The sequence below is a fragment of the Wolffia australiana genome, chromosome 3 (assembly GCF_029677425.1).
Source record: "Wolffia australiana isolate 7733 chromosome 3, ASM2967742v1".
Taxonomy (NCBI): Eukaryota; Viridiplantae; Streptophyta; class Magnoliopsida; order Alismatales; family Araceae; genus Wolffia; species Wolffia australiana.
Genome location: NC_135837.1, coordinates 3,237,805 through 3,251,017, shown reverse-complemented (window position 1 = coordinate 3,251,017; position 13,213 = coordinate 3,237,805).

Here is a 13,213-nt window from a genome sequence, read left to right as displayed (position 1 = left end):
TCTTAATTTTAAAAATGGTTTTGTAGATCCACATGGAATCTCTTTAAAGAAGTGTAACAAATATAATAAAATCTCTAATGAAAGGGATCCTGTTTTAATATAAAATTTTTCTCATATTTATGATGAATATTATAATTTTTAATAAAATAAATATTAGTATTTTATGTTGTTGCATGCCAAAAAAAGGTAAAATAAGGAAAGGAGTCAAATGATGAGTGAAGATGAGATATTTTAAGGGGAAGGATACCTCATCATAAGGGGAAAAGTCATGAGAAATGATGAGTGAAGATGCCATGACTTATCACCGGAAGTGCACGAACATGAGACAGAAAAGGAAATATCAAAGAGAAGGCAGGATGGAATATTAAAATAATAAATATTTTTAATATATTATTAACGAATAATTTAATTTTTTTAAAATAATAAAGATGTCTGGATATAGATAGCTGTAAATGAACTTTAAACATGTGTTTCATAAATTTCTTGGAAAGATTCTTTGGTTATATATGAAAATGATAATTTCAACAAATAGATACTACAAGTTGAGAGGAAAATTTACCATTAGTAATAGTTTTGAAAATAATAATTAGTTTTTATTTAAGTCATAATAGAAATATCAATATCATTTACTTGGTAAGAATTGATATAACACCCATATAACTATGTCTTAAATGATGAAAGGAGTTTTATAATTAAGTAAAAAACATATAAATGTAAAATGAATACAATATTAGAGATACAATTGGAAATAGTAGAGCTGTAAGGAATATGGAGGTGAGAGCACTGAGAAGCATAAATAGAAAAACATATGTGGATGTGTATGTGTAGCATGAACATGTATAGTATTTAACTAAATAATTATTTCTTAAGAGAGATTAAAGGGTGGAATAGATGTGGACGAGTAAGATGGATATGATAAGGCAAAAACACGGTGGCCGTACCCAGCACCGTATTTTTGCCAATCAAAAAAAAAAAAAAGGATATGAAAGTAAGTACATGGAGCTAGGTGATGAAAAAATGAGTTGTGTAAGGGGGAAATGAGTGAGATGACGAAGATAGGTCGACGTGAAAGGTGTAAGATATGATCAAATGATATAAAGACATAATGTGATGATAGAATGGGATGGTGAAATTAATCTAAGCTAATGATAATGGTTAGAAGAACCAAAGTAAGACAATGATACTGACCATAGATCCTCATGTTCTTCTAGGGTCAAGGCAATTTTTGTGAGCAGGTAAGCTCCCCCGCTCTTATTTTTCCTCTTCTCACATATCCAACACACCAAGAACAAGCTTGATGGTTCTTTGACAGACACTAGTTTTGTATGAATCCACAGATGTGGGAAGAAATTTAAGGATTAATTTGACAATAATCCATGCATCTATTTATATAAAAGGCGATCTGGTTAAAAGGTTCTATACATCTGTTGTTTCTCAACGCATTTCTTTAGACAAAGAGTCTGTTTTTTCCTCTTTCCTCGTGGTAAATATTTCTCAGACCATGGAGTGTGAAACAAACCCATGTTTGAATTTAAACTGAGATACTGATGCGTGTTCTCCCCTTCTGAATCAAATAGATTCATATATGTCTAGCCTATCCCAAAAGAGAAGCTAGAAACAGGCGCAATGGAAGGAAAAGCTAACCAGAATCGCTTAAAGAAAGAAGAGACTGGCCAACTCATTCTTCTTCCAAACAAGATTAAACAGCAAACTCCAAGATCATACCCGTACGAAGCCACCGTCAATCGCTTGCCTTAGCTTTTCCAAAAACCATCCTTTCTCAACAGGAATAGGAAAAAGTTGAGAAAATGTAGGGAACGTACCATAACCCCGTAGGGTTTGGGTGTCATCCTTTTACAAATCTCGATATCAGCCTTCTTGTATTGCTATTAGGTGCAATAAGGTAACCATATTTTTCATTCTCTTGTGAATCAAACCTCACTCAGAATAACTAAATTATAATCAACAATGAATCTAGCGTACTGGACAAGGGTGAGTTGACTAGACTCTGGAGCTCTAGATAACTGGACATGAAATTTCAAGCTCAGCTCAATTCCCCTAAACGTAGTGTTTGAAAACCATTAAACAGCAAGGTTCATTTATTACCTACATCAAATTGAAAAATTTTATTCGTGAATTCTGTTTCTTGGTTATAGTCTGTAGGACCATTAAAATTTCAGCTAATTCGGCCTTGTGGTTCATCAGATATGAAGCTTTGAAATTGGACCAATCTTGGCCATCCATTTTTCTCTCTCCTCATCATTGTTGATGTCACTTCCTCATTTCCCGTTGGCAGTTAGAATGATAAACATCCATTCATTTAATGATTGGTCAGATCCAACTTATCTTTGATGATCTGCCGCTCTAAGAATGATGTGTGTCCTTGTGTAGAAAAAGAAGGCACTTTTATTACTTGATTAATTATTGTAATGTGATGGAGTGTCGCTGCACACCATGTTACAACCATTTTTATTCTTGTATATTTATATTGAATAACTTACTGATGCATGACATTTACATCACAAATATCTAAGAGATTGCTAATGATTGTGTGATGTGGCAAAATGCTTCCTAGAGCCATGTTGATAAACTCAAAATTAGGGTTTAAAATTATGTGGTCATGAAATTGAGTTTAATCAACAAATTTATAAATTTTAGTAGTAAAATAATTTAATTAGTTAGTGATGAGTAAGGGTCGTCTCCACAAGGAATGAATATTAGGAAAAGAACTCTCTCTTTTGGGTGAATTTGAGAAGGTGAGAAGGATTATGTATAATGTTCAAGGTAGTGAATGGGTGAGGATAGTAATCACAATAGAGGTTGTAGTAATTTAAGAAGATGGGACAAGTAAAGTACTGGTGGTGGATTGTTATCAAGTGAGAAGGACTGGAGGGTAAAGGTAGACATCAACGGTGGCGTGAGACAATATTAGAATTAATGATATGAAAAAGTTGATTTAGTGTTGAATGATTTAGGGTTTACTATAAGAGAGTGGGAATACGAGCAGGGAATATGACAACAATAGTGGTACATGACGTGGACGGTAGGAAATGACAGGCTGGGATGATGATGGATGAGGATGGGTGTTGACAATGGATGGAAGAGCTAGATGTTGATGATAGATGACCTACCTAAATTTGTTGAAGAGAAATCAATATAAGGTAAGAGGTGAACCTAAGATACCTACATACTTCTAGGATTAAGGCACCTTCCTCGTGCATATCAACCACCCCACTTCACTATTGATCCTCTCCCAGTACTAGAGACACCAAGAACAACCTTATTGGACCTTCAAAACTTCACTTTCTTTCACTCAGCCTCTATAGGAGGAAGTGAGCTTAAAGATATTTTTTTACAAAGACTGAGAGCTCAATTTATATATCTAGCCATATGGATGGATGGAGGTGATAACTTGAAAATTATAATATTTAATTGATGAATATTTCAGTACATTTATTTTTTTTAATGGCCATATTTGCGTGTTATCATATATAAATGGAGATAAATGACTTACACTTTGATTTTATTATTACTTCTAATTTTTTAGTATTTTTTGACATGGTATTTGACCTCTTTTTATTGAACAAATAAATTTTACATGGTATTAAATACTTGGCCAGAGATTGGTAAGGGTTTTCCTGTTTTTCTAGAATTTTCCCCATATTTGTTTATAATTTTCTGACAATTATGTAGCCAAGAAATGATTTTAGAATTTTTCTATATTTAAATTTGATTACACATATATTAAAATTGGAGGCGACCATGCCCAAAAATTTGGGCGAATGATTAAAAGGAAAAAAATTAATCAATTATTGCCTCATTATGGCATCGCGCATAGCGATGCCATAATGAGCAAATCATGGTACAATGACAGTACAAGGTGCGGGCGACAAGAAAAAAAGGTATATTTTGTTTTTTTGTTTTTAAATTTTTGTGTATTAAATGCATGCGGAGAATCAAACTCCGTGTGCATTTATAACGTACGTTTATTTCTCGTACGTTTAGTTGGTTAGTCGCTTGCGTTTAATGCACGCGCTAACCAACGCATGTGCATTAATAAAAACAACATCATTGTGATTTTATTAATATACGCAGCAGTCGATTTGCCGCGTGCATTAAATGCACGCATAAATTGACTCTGCGTGCTATATATGCTAATGAAAAACTGTTTTGTCTTTTTCTGTTTTTTTTAATACAAGGGGACATGGCACTTTTCTAGCCATTTAAACACAGCAATCATGTCGCGATGATTGCGCCCTATTGAAGCGCACAAACACATGTTGGGATGCCATCGGAGGGTGGCAAAAACAAGGAAAAAGGGCGTCAGTCAATCAGAAAAAACCATTTTCTTTAAATAATCAAATGATCGAACGACCTAGATTAATCCTCAGTAAAATGATGATATCTTGAGATCTAGACGTTTGATCGAGCTGAAATTTTGAGGGCATGTTTGTCTTTTACCCCTCTACAATCCATATGGTTGGAGCTTCAAATAGAGGTTTGGAAAAAGGCAAAATTGACTTTTTGAAGTTCTCCCCAAGGATTTGGCCAGGAAGGACACAGGAGTTGCTTTGGAAGTCAATAGATCTGGATTCATCATTGAAAATTTTAAGGTTCTAATTTGTGTTTTGTACTTCTTCTTCAACGATTCTAAAATGCCAAGGCATGGGCAAAATGTTGATGCCCTTGAAGTTGTTTTGAAATGAAATTAGGATTACATTTTGATTTTGATTCGAGATCTAGCTTTTAATCTTTAGTTTTAAATAGATTTGGAACAATTCTGCAATATTAAAATCAAAATTAAGTTTCTACTTAATTTTGATTAATTATAAACATAATTAAAGTCTATTAAGTGCAAAATTAATTCATTGTCGAATTAAATTATTGAAAATCGGATAAAAATTCTTGCTTAGTGCCTCCTTGTGGTTCGACCCCTTGCTTGCTCTATATATATTATTTAGTGATTAACGGTTATTATAAATTTTATTGCATAAGTATAAAAGCCCAAAACAACGACGTAATGACACATCATTTTTAGGCTTATCAGGAGGACATAAGGAAAAAGCTACCCTTAAAATTTCAGCTCAATAAAAGATCTGGATTGTCAGATATCAAGCCTCAAAGTTGGACTATTCCTAGATATTTATTTAATCAAATGATTTCTCTCACCTCATTCTCGCCAGTGCCGTCATGCTGTTCTGTTAGGGTTTTTTCTTGTCATGGAATTTAATGTGATGATCAGATCATATTTTTCCTCGTCATATGTGTCTGAGGACGCTCATCACGCCATGTGTCGCCCCTAGGAAAAAAACAAAATGGTAGGGAATAACAGAATATTTATTATAATAATATTTTATAGGTTTAGAATATGTCCTAGTCTCAACTCATTCCATCATTTTTCTCATTTTCCAGCCATGTCTTGGTATTTGAAATATATGTGTACTTCAAGTTGCTTCAAGTTATCTCAGTAAGGTATTACAGAGAGTTTCTCATCTAATGATATTTTTTTATCACAGTGAAAGAATTTTTGTTTGCCTTTTTTATCTTTTGTTGGTTAAGCTACCTTAACCATATTGAGCATTAAGGTGTACCAACAAAGATGCCTACGGATTTTATTTCGAAATGTTCTCTTTAATGATATTGATCATGTTACGTAGATTAGTTAAATTTACCTCGATCTTCTTCATGTCAATATTTACAATGAACTATGAATATGGAATTAAATCATAAGTTTAGATTTAATTTCGAGGAAGAAAACATTTCTAAGCACATGCAAAATTCAGTCCTTCCATCATACTCAATATTTTAGATTTTGATAAAAATCTCTCTACCATATGACCATTGAATAGATTCTTTGATATTTTCTATCCCCCAAGTCGTGATCTGCTCATGAATCCATCATAAAGTGTCTCATGGCCTAGGGTTTTTATGTCTTCACACTACCTCAATAGCTCATTTCTTGTCGAGGATGCATAATATCAGACTTTATCATATTGAAATTTTCACTTTTAATATGTTATCATATCCCATCAGTGGCATCCAATGCCTGCTCTTTAGAAGCATCACTATCAAGGACATAAGCTAACTTCTAGGACCTAAAGACCGTCTTCAGGATCTTGAGCTGATCATAATGTTTTTATATGACTAGGTATACCTATGAGGGGGTTAATTAGTTATTTAATTTTTTTCCTTTTTAATTTTATAAATTAATTCCTAGATGATTGTTTGCCTATATAGGGGAATAAAGATTAAGGATTTATACAGGTAAGGGCTAGTCTCTTACTCCTGTCCCTGAGATACCCTTAACAAGAGTTCAATAAAGACATATCCCAAGTTCAAATGCTCAGAAATAGGGTTATATGAGGATAAACTTTCTCAAGATGATATAAATAAAGCAATATGAATCAAGATAAAATAAATAATATTAATATGAAGTAATTTCTCGATTCTCGAATTTTATCCTAAAGTCAAGTGCTGACTTTAAATTCTCTTTGATGATTTTCTGATTTACTATTTAATATGTTTGAATATCCACATTAACATCTTCATCAAATTTTTACAAGTCCTAGTTCTCTTTCTAAAAGATTTATCTTGACTTCACACTGGACCTAATAACACTCCTTTAAATGGGTTAATAACTCCGTACTATGTTGATCACATCAAATATGTAATAATAAATATGTATTTATATGATTTATTTTAATAATTACATCCAGAATATGCACAAATTTTATCAATTACTTATCTTGAAGATAAAGTTCTCGTGATTTCCTGAAATTTTGGCTGTATTACAAGACTTAGATAATAAGAATATAGATATTATATCAATGATGGAGTAGTGAGAAGCCAAAACGCAATAAAGCCCACTATGGAGCAGGCCCAATCCAGACCCCGAATGTAACCCAATGAAAGGAGGTTTATACGATAAATTTAAGCGAGTGGTTGTTATTTCTTTCATATAAATGGGGGCATGAAGTTGAATGGCCAGATTTCCAAATACTGGTCACACATTCTAGATTTTTCATATCGAGAATTTGTCGTACCAATATGCATACCCCTTTCCTTCCTCATTATAATCATCCCTATTTCTGTCCCAAAATATGTTTCAGCATCCTTGATTGCAACAGAGTTTCTTGGAGCAAGAAACCTCCACTCTTTTTGAGTCTCAAGTTAAGAGAATAAGGGAGTCAGATCATCAGATTTGGAGCAAACTGAAGAAGAGTGCATCCCTGGTCTGAAAGGGAGTGAAACAAGAGGTTTGTGCATTCTTGGAGGTTGCCGCCTTCCACATTCAATTTTTCAAGCTTGGTAATTTTTCAAAGTAGCCAAGATCTAGGGCATTCCAACATCACAAATGGTACTTAAGAATGAATCCTAAAACTAAGTGATTGCATTTTTACTGAGCCCAATAATCGGAGAGCCCCACACATTTTCTATTGCTGCAAAGCCAAGTTCAGCGGTGTTCCTACAGGCAAACCATGGATGCATCTACCAAAAACTACTGAGTACTTTTAAGTATTTATTCTTTGACACTCAGAACTCAAAAAATTTCTCAAAAAAAACTTCAAAATTCTTCTCAAAATAATTTAGGATTTTCCCCACTCATGTTCTTTAAAAAATACTACTACTACTCTCAAAGTTGGTTTTTTTATCTACAAAAAATAAGAAACTATATAAATCTATAATCCCATGGGAAAATTGATAAACTCAATTTTAGGGTGTTTTTTACTGGTTATTTATCAGTTGAATTCGTGTGAGGATTGAGCTTATGCAATGAAATTTATAACCTCACAGCCTTTGGCAAGCAAGGGTCGATCCACAGGAAGCAAAGAAAACAGCGGAAAATTCTTTTCTATTAAATCAGTCTATTCAGTTCTCTAATTCCAAGTGTTAATCTCTGTAGAAATTTTCTTCAGAATAAGTTGCAGAGAATTCCTTAAAAGTATGGATTCAGCTAATTCTTCAGTCAAATTATCTTCAGTTAAGTTTTACGGAGATATCTTGGCAAACTCAATTGAGCAGAACCGTCAGCAGAGAAATTTTCTTTGTTGACGGTTCGCTTATGCCCTGTGAGGCAATTGAGCAAACACCCTGCGGGTGTTTGTGCACGCGCGAACGCCTGCGCGCGGGTGAGCCTGCTCGCGGCGCTGCTGCGCACGGCGAGCCTCTTGTGGCGCGCTGCTCGCGGCGAGCCTCGCCATGGTGCTGATTCGCGCGAGCAGCTTGCTCGCTGCTTGGATTGCTGGCAACCTAGGCTGAGGCCTGGGTTGCTAGCAGTTGGAAGTTCTGCAGGGAAGGAGTTCACGATCGGATGTGAGAACAATGAAATTTTTGCTAGACAGAATGGAAAACGATTCAATCAACTATGGGATTCGAAATCAAACGTAACCAAAGGAACAACAGAAATTGGAAATGCTGAAGACACAGCTTGTGATCTTCAGTCCAACCCTGATTGTCTTAGAAGGGAGAAGAAGATTGTACCAAACAAACGCTCACGCCTCCTTGTGTCACTCCTTCCGGGCAAGGCGACGATCGTCGTGCTCCAGCTACTCCTCGGCTTGCTTCTCTCCCAGCTCCAATGCTCATCAGCCTTGGAGGGTCTGCAGAAATCCTTTTTCTCCAAGCCCTAGCTTCCTTGAGAGAAATTCTGGACAACCTAAAATCAACTCTCAAGAGAGTATTTATAGGTTTCTCTTAAGTCATGCCCAGGGGCATTTTCGTAATTTCTGCTTCTTTGAATTTTTGCCCGCTCCTCTTGATCCTCGTCTCTTTCCTTGATCTTCTTAACCTGTCTCTGAATGTTTACTAACCATAAAATGTTAAATATATTCCACTTGATTCAAAGGATCAAGTGGGGTTAGTGATTTTATAAAATGATGCACATGCATGATATTAGCATGAATTAACATTATAATTTTGATGAATGAAAACTAAAAAGTTTAATTATTTGATGACATATTTGAGAGTCATCAAAAATCCTCTAATTGATTTATGGCTCGTTGCGGTTCAACCTTAATCAAGCCTATAATTAATAAGGAAAAATTATAAATTTTTTGTTTAGTTCAGGAATTAACACCAACTTATATCCTCTTTTCTAGCTTATCATATGCCCACTATCTTAATCCAATAAACTCACATTAACTATATTAGATCTTGAGAAAAAATCCCTCACAATTTAATATGGTAAGGTCTTGAAATCTCTTCATTGAATCTTCTTCAAAGTATATATTCTCAATTCCTCAATTTCAATCAAAAGAGCTTCCTCTCTCTAGGATCAATATGAGTGCTCAAAGTGTCATTTCCAAAGTCTCCTAAATGTTGAATCAATCAGCAAGAATCTCACACTAGATTTATTTTAGAGTTTATTCCTTTTGAAACAACTTATCAAATAATTTTCCTAAAATAAACCCACATATTTCTTATTTCTCACCATCAATGTTGTACTCTTTGAACGATAAATATTTCTCAAGTGGACTCTTCTGTCCAATGATTTTTCTTTCTTGTCTTTTGTTAATGCTAGTGACCATAATTTCTCTTAAATGATCGCTCAATCAAGATTATTTAATGATGGTTCCAACCCTTTTCAAATCCACCAAATTTATTTTCTAGTCTATTGGTATTTTGAGTAGACGATTTAGGAATCATCCACCTTGTAAATGTGTTCCTTGAATGCTTGCATCCTCTTCTCCTTGTAGTCTTGTTCTTCTTATTTTATGACTTCTCACATCCAACCTCCTCCTTTGACTTCATTTAGATAAAACACACAAAAACAAGGATCAAATGGGCATTCCAAGAAGAAAGAACCTCCTCATTTATTTCTTCTCTTGACACCCTTGCACAACGGAAGCAGTGAGCAGCCATCTGCGATGAGGGATTTTTTCTTCACTTCTATCTTCTCCTTTCAGGTTTTGATGTGTCAGGCTCAAATAATGATTTTAGAATAATCCTATTTCGTTCAAGGTTGGGGCATTTTTTCAAAAAAAGTTTTTACTTCTTAAAAAGTGGGTGAGAGTATTAAATGCAAATATTTTTTAATTAATTAACCACTCCATGACCTTCTTTGCTTTTTTCATTTTCTTACCAGGCTCAAACTTTTTGAGGGCATTCATGGAACTTTTGGAAGCCCTATGATGATGGTGATGTCACACCATCGACATCTGCATTGGAAAAACAATAACAGAAATAAATCACCATAAACAAGATCGTACGGTTGTAGACCTTTGTCTGATGTAAAAGATCTACCTGCCATAATGCTTATCAAAATTTTTGAAATAAAAAATATGGAAAGGTAATAAATATAGAAAAAATTTATTTATAATGTAAGCACTAACTCGATCTGTGGTTTTCTGTAAAAACTATTCATTTGAATAATCTATTGTTGACCCAAAACGGGACTCCAAGGTCAACTGACTCTTTCAGGATTGCTAGCTGTCAAATTATGGGTCATATAATTTTGAGATAATTTTTTCATATACTTTACTAAAATATAAAAATTTTAACTTAGTATCAGAGATTAATTTGCTTACATGTTCTTATAAAAAAATGTTTAATTAAATCAAGTAAAATCTGTTTCACTAGTCAATCAAGTAAAACAGATTCGACTTGATCTAAAATGGTGAGCTTTGACAAAATATCCATTCTATAGTTTACCATACAAATATTGGATCAAAATATTTATCATTGGGTCATTGACCTTACTTTCTAAGTTTAGTATGTCAAGACATTTCATGAGTGTAAGTGATGCGTGCATGTATGAGATGGTTTTGAGTTTCCAACTCATCCTAAAACTCTCTAGATATGATTTTTATTTTTATGTCATGTTGATAAGTTGACCAAGGAATGGTCATCGGTGGAGCAAGTTGCATGAGTTGACCAAATAACATGTACACTTAAAAAGGTAAATTCATTAAATCCATACATTGACGTAAAGCCAGTGGCATTCAATCTTCAAACAAATTTTTGAGCGTTTCAAAAAAATGCATCTGATTCATCTGACTGCACTTTACTACATGACAAATTTTTATCGTACGAGATTATGCCTCATCAGACGTATAGTATTCTTGAAGATGCTCTATTCATCAATATGGGGCTCCTACTAAACTTCAGAGGGATAAATTGATAGTCTTTCATCGGGATCAGAATCTTAAAAATGTGTCCTAAAACTTTGTGATATAAAAATAAACCATAATATAATTTATAAGGACCTATATCATAGGAATCATCACACTTTGCAGTATATCATCATAATTTTGTCCCAAAAACTTTAATGCCCTAAAGGTGGCACACCAAACCACTATGTTTTCTCTCATTACTTGATGGGAATATATTTAGATACAACCTTTGTGGTATAAACAAAGGTACACCACTCTTCTATCCTATCCTAACATTGTGAAACTTATGCATTAGCCTTAGTTCCAAATCACAAATAAGTAGGTCTTGTGATAGCACAACAAACCCAATTTAATATAATTTAAATCTTAACATTATAAATATGGAGGACCATGGCTTAGTTTGTTAATCAATGTATGATGCCTCAGTTTATTTAATATTTTTAGTGTTTTACTTTTGTTTCTACTAAAAAAGGGAAGACCTCCGGTAATATCATTTATCAACATATTCCTTAACCTAATACATGAATCTTGTGCATAACGCATGTGTGACATATGGATGTGAGTGAAGATTTAATGTAGTCCATAATAAAACTAGAAAACCAATATGATTCTATTGGGTCAACCACACCTTGCTGCCCCAACATTGCCCATAGAGATCTTTTTAGGTTTCCACGTAATCCAAAATGCAAAAAAAAAAAAAAAAAAAAAGTTTTTTGACAAAACAATATTACGCAATCTTATAATGATTGTAATAAAACACAAACTCAAATCATACAAAAATTTGTGCCAAAAGCAATCATAACAATCATGCTTTAAAATTACAAAATATAAAAGCATTTTAGCATTATTATATTTTTTTATTAAAATTTGAATAATTTACCTTGTGAATGATTTAATTCAATAAGTCTAAAATATTCATCGCCTAACTTATTAGGTTTCATTTACATTAAATAGTCTAGTTTATTTTTTTAAATTGAGTGAATAAGAAATGTAATTTAACAAATCTGAAAGCTGTATTTCTTGATTTTATTTAGGTTTTAAATGACATTATTTAATTTATATAATTAGTTGTTTTTATAACTTGACTAAATATTTTTGAATGTTTTCTATTGGATTTGATTGGCCAATTCATTTCTAAATTCACAAAGTTATTTAAATCTCCACCTTCACTTAATACTTAGATGAATTATGTATCATATCAAATGCAAGTGTGGCCCAGCGGTTCGATAGCCCACTCCCATGGCCCAATATTACAGGGTTCAAACACCAATGAGCACAAAATGAATCGAATTGAGTTTGTGCATCAAGGCCACAGGGCCCACTTTTGTACCTAGGCCAAAGAGCGGCCTTGGATCCAGCACTAGTCCACCAGCTCATCTCAGACAGAAATTAAGCTCAAGTCATACCCAGTGTGAGTCACATGAGGCCTTGTGAATTGCAGATTGGATATGAACGCATCTTTTAAAGGCAAGCCACCATTCTAGCTCGCCTTGACCATGGTCGCTGGGCATCTACCAATCAGGTCAAACCTGATCCGCACAAGGTGGAAAACATTTCAAGTTGAAAGACATCCATACAGCGCTCATCACTATATTAGGTCAATCCAACCACTCCAGCTTCCCCACATGGTGCCACAGATTTTGGGAAGCCATGGGGCACGCACAATATGTGTCTGATCCCCATGTTCTACGGACAGACATTTACTGCTTGTGTTGCATGCCCGGTGCTTGCACCTTGCAAACTTCCCTTGGCTGCATATGTTGATGCAGGGGCCTACCTCTGATATCCAACATTGGGAGACCTAAGTCCAACTTGCATGGTGTAGGTGGTGATAAACCTAAAAATGGGTGAGATTAATATAACTTAATCATGTGATTATGTTTCAGACATGTAATACTACTTGTGAGTTTTCCCTTCCTAAAATATACAGATTATAGGATAAAGGGAAATAGTCCACGGGAAGGAAGACCTGTAAAATCTGAAATGAATTTTATGAATTGTGATTGAGAGAAATTTGGAAAGGGCAGATAATGCTTGAGAATGAGGTAGAGAGTGTATGATGAGATAGGGTATACAAACTGACCTAAACCTCCTCTCGAATA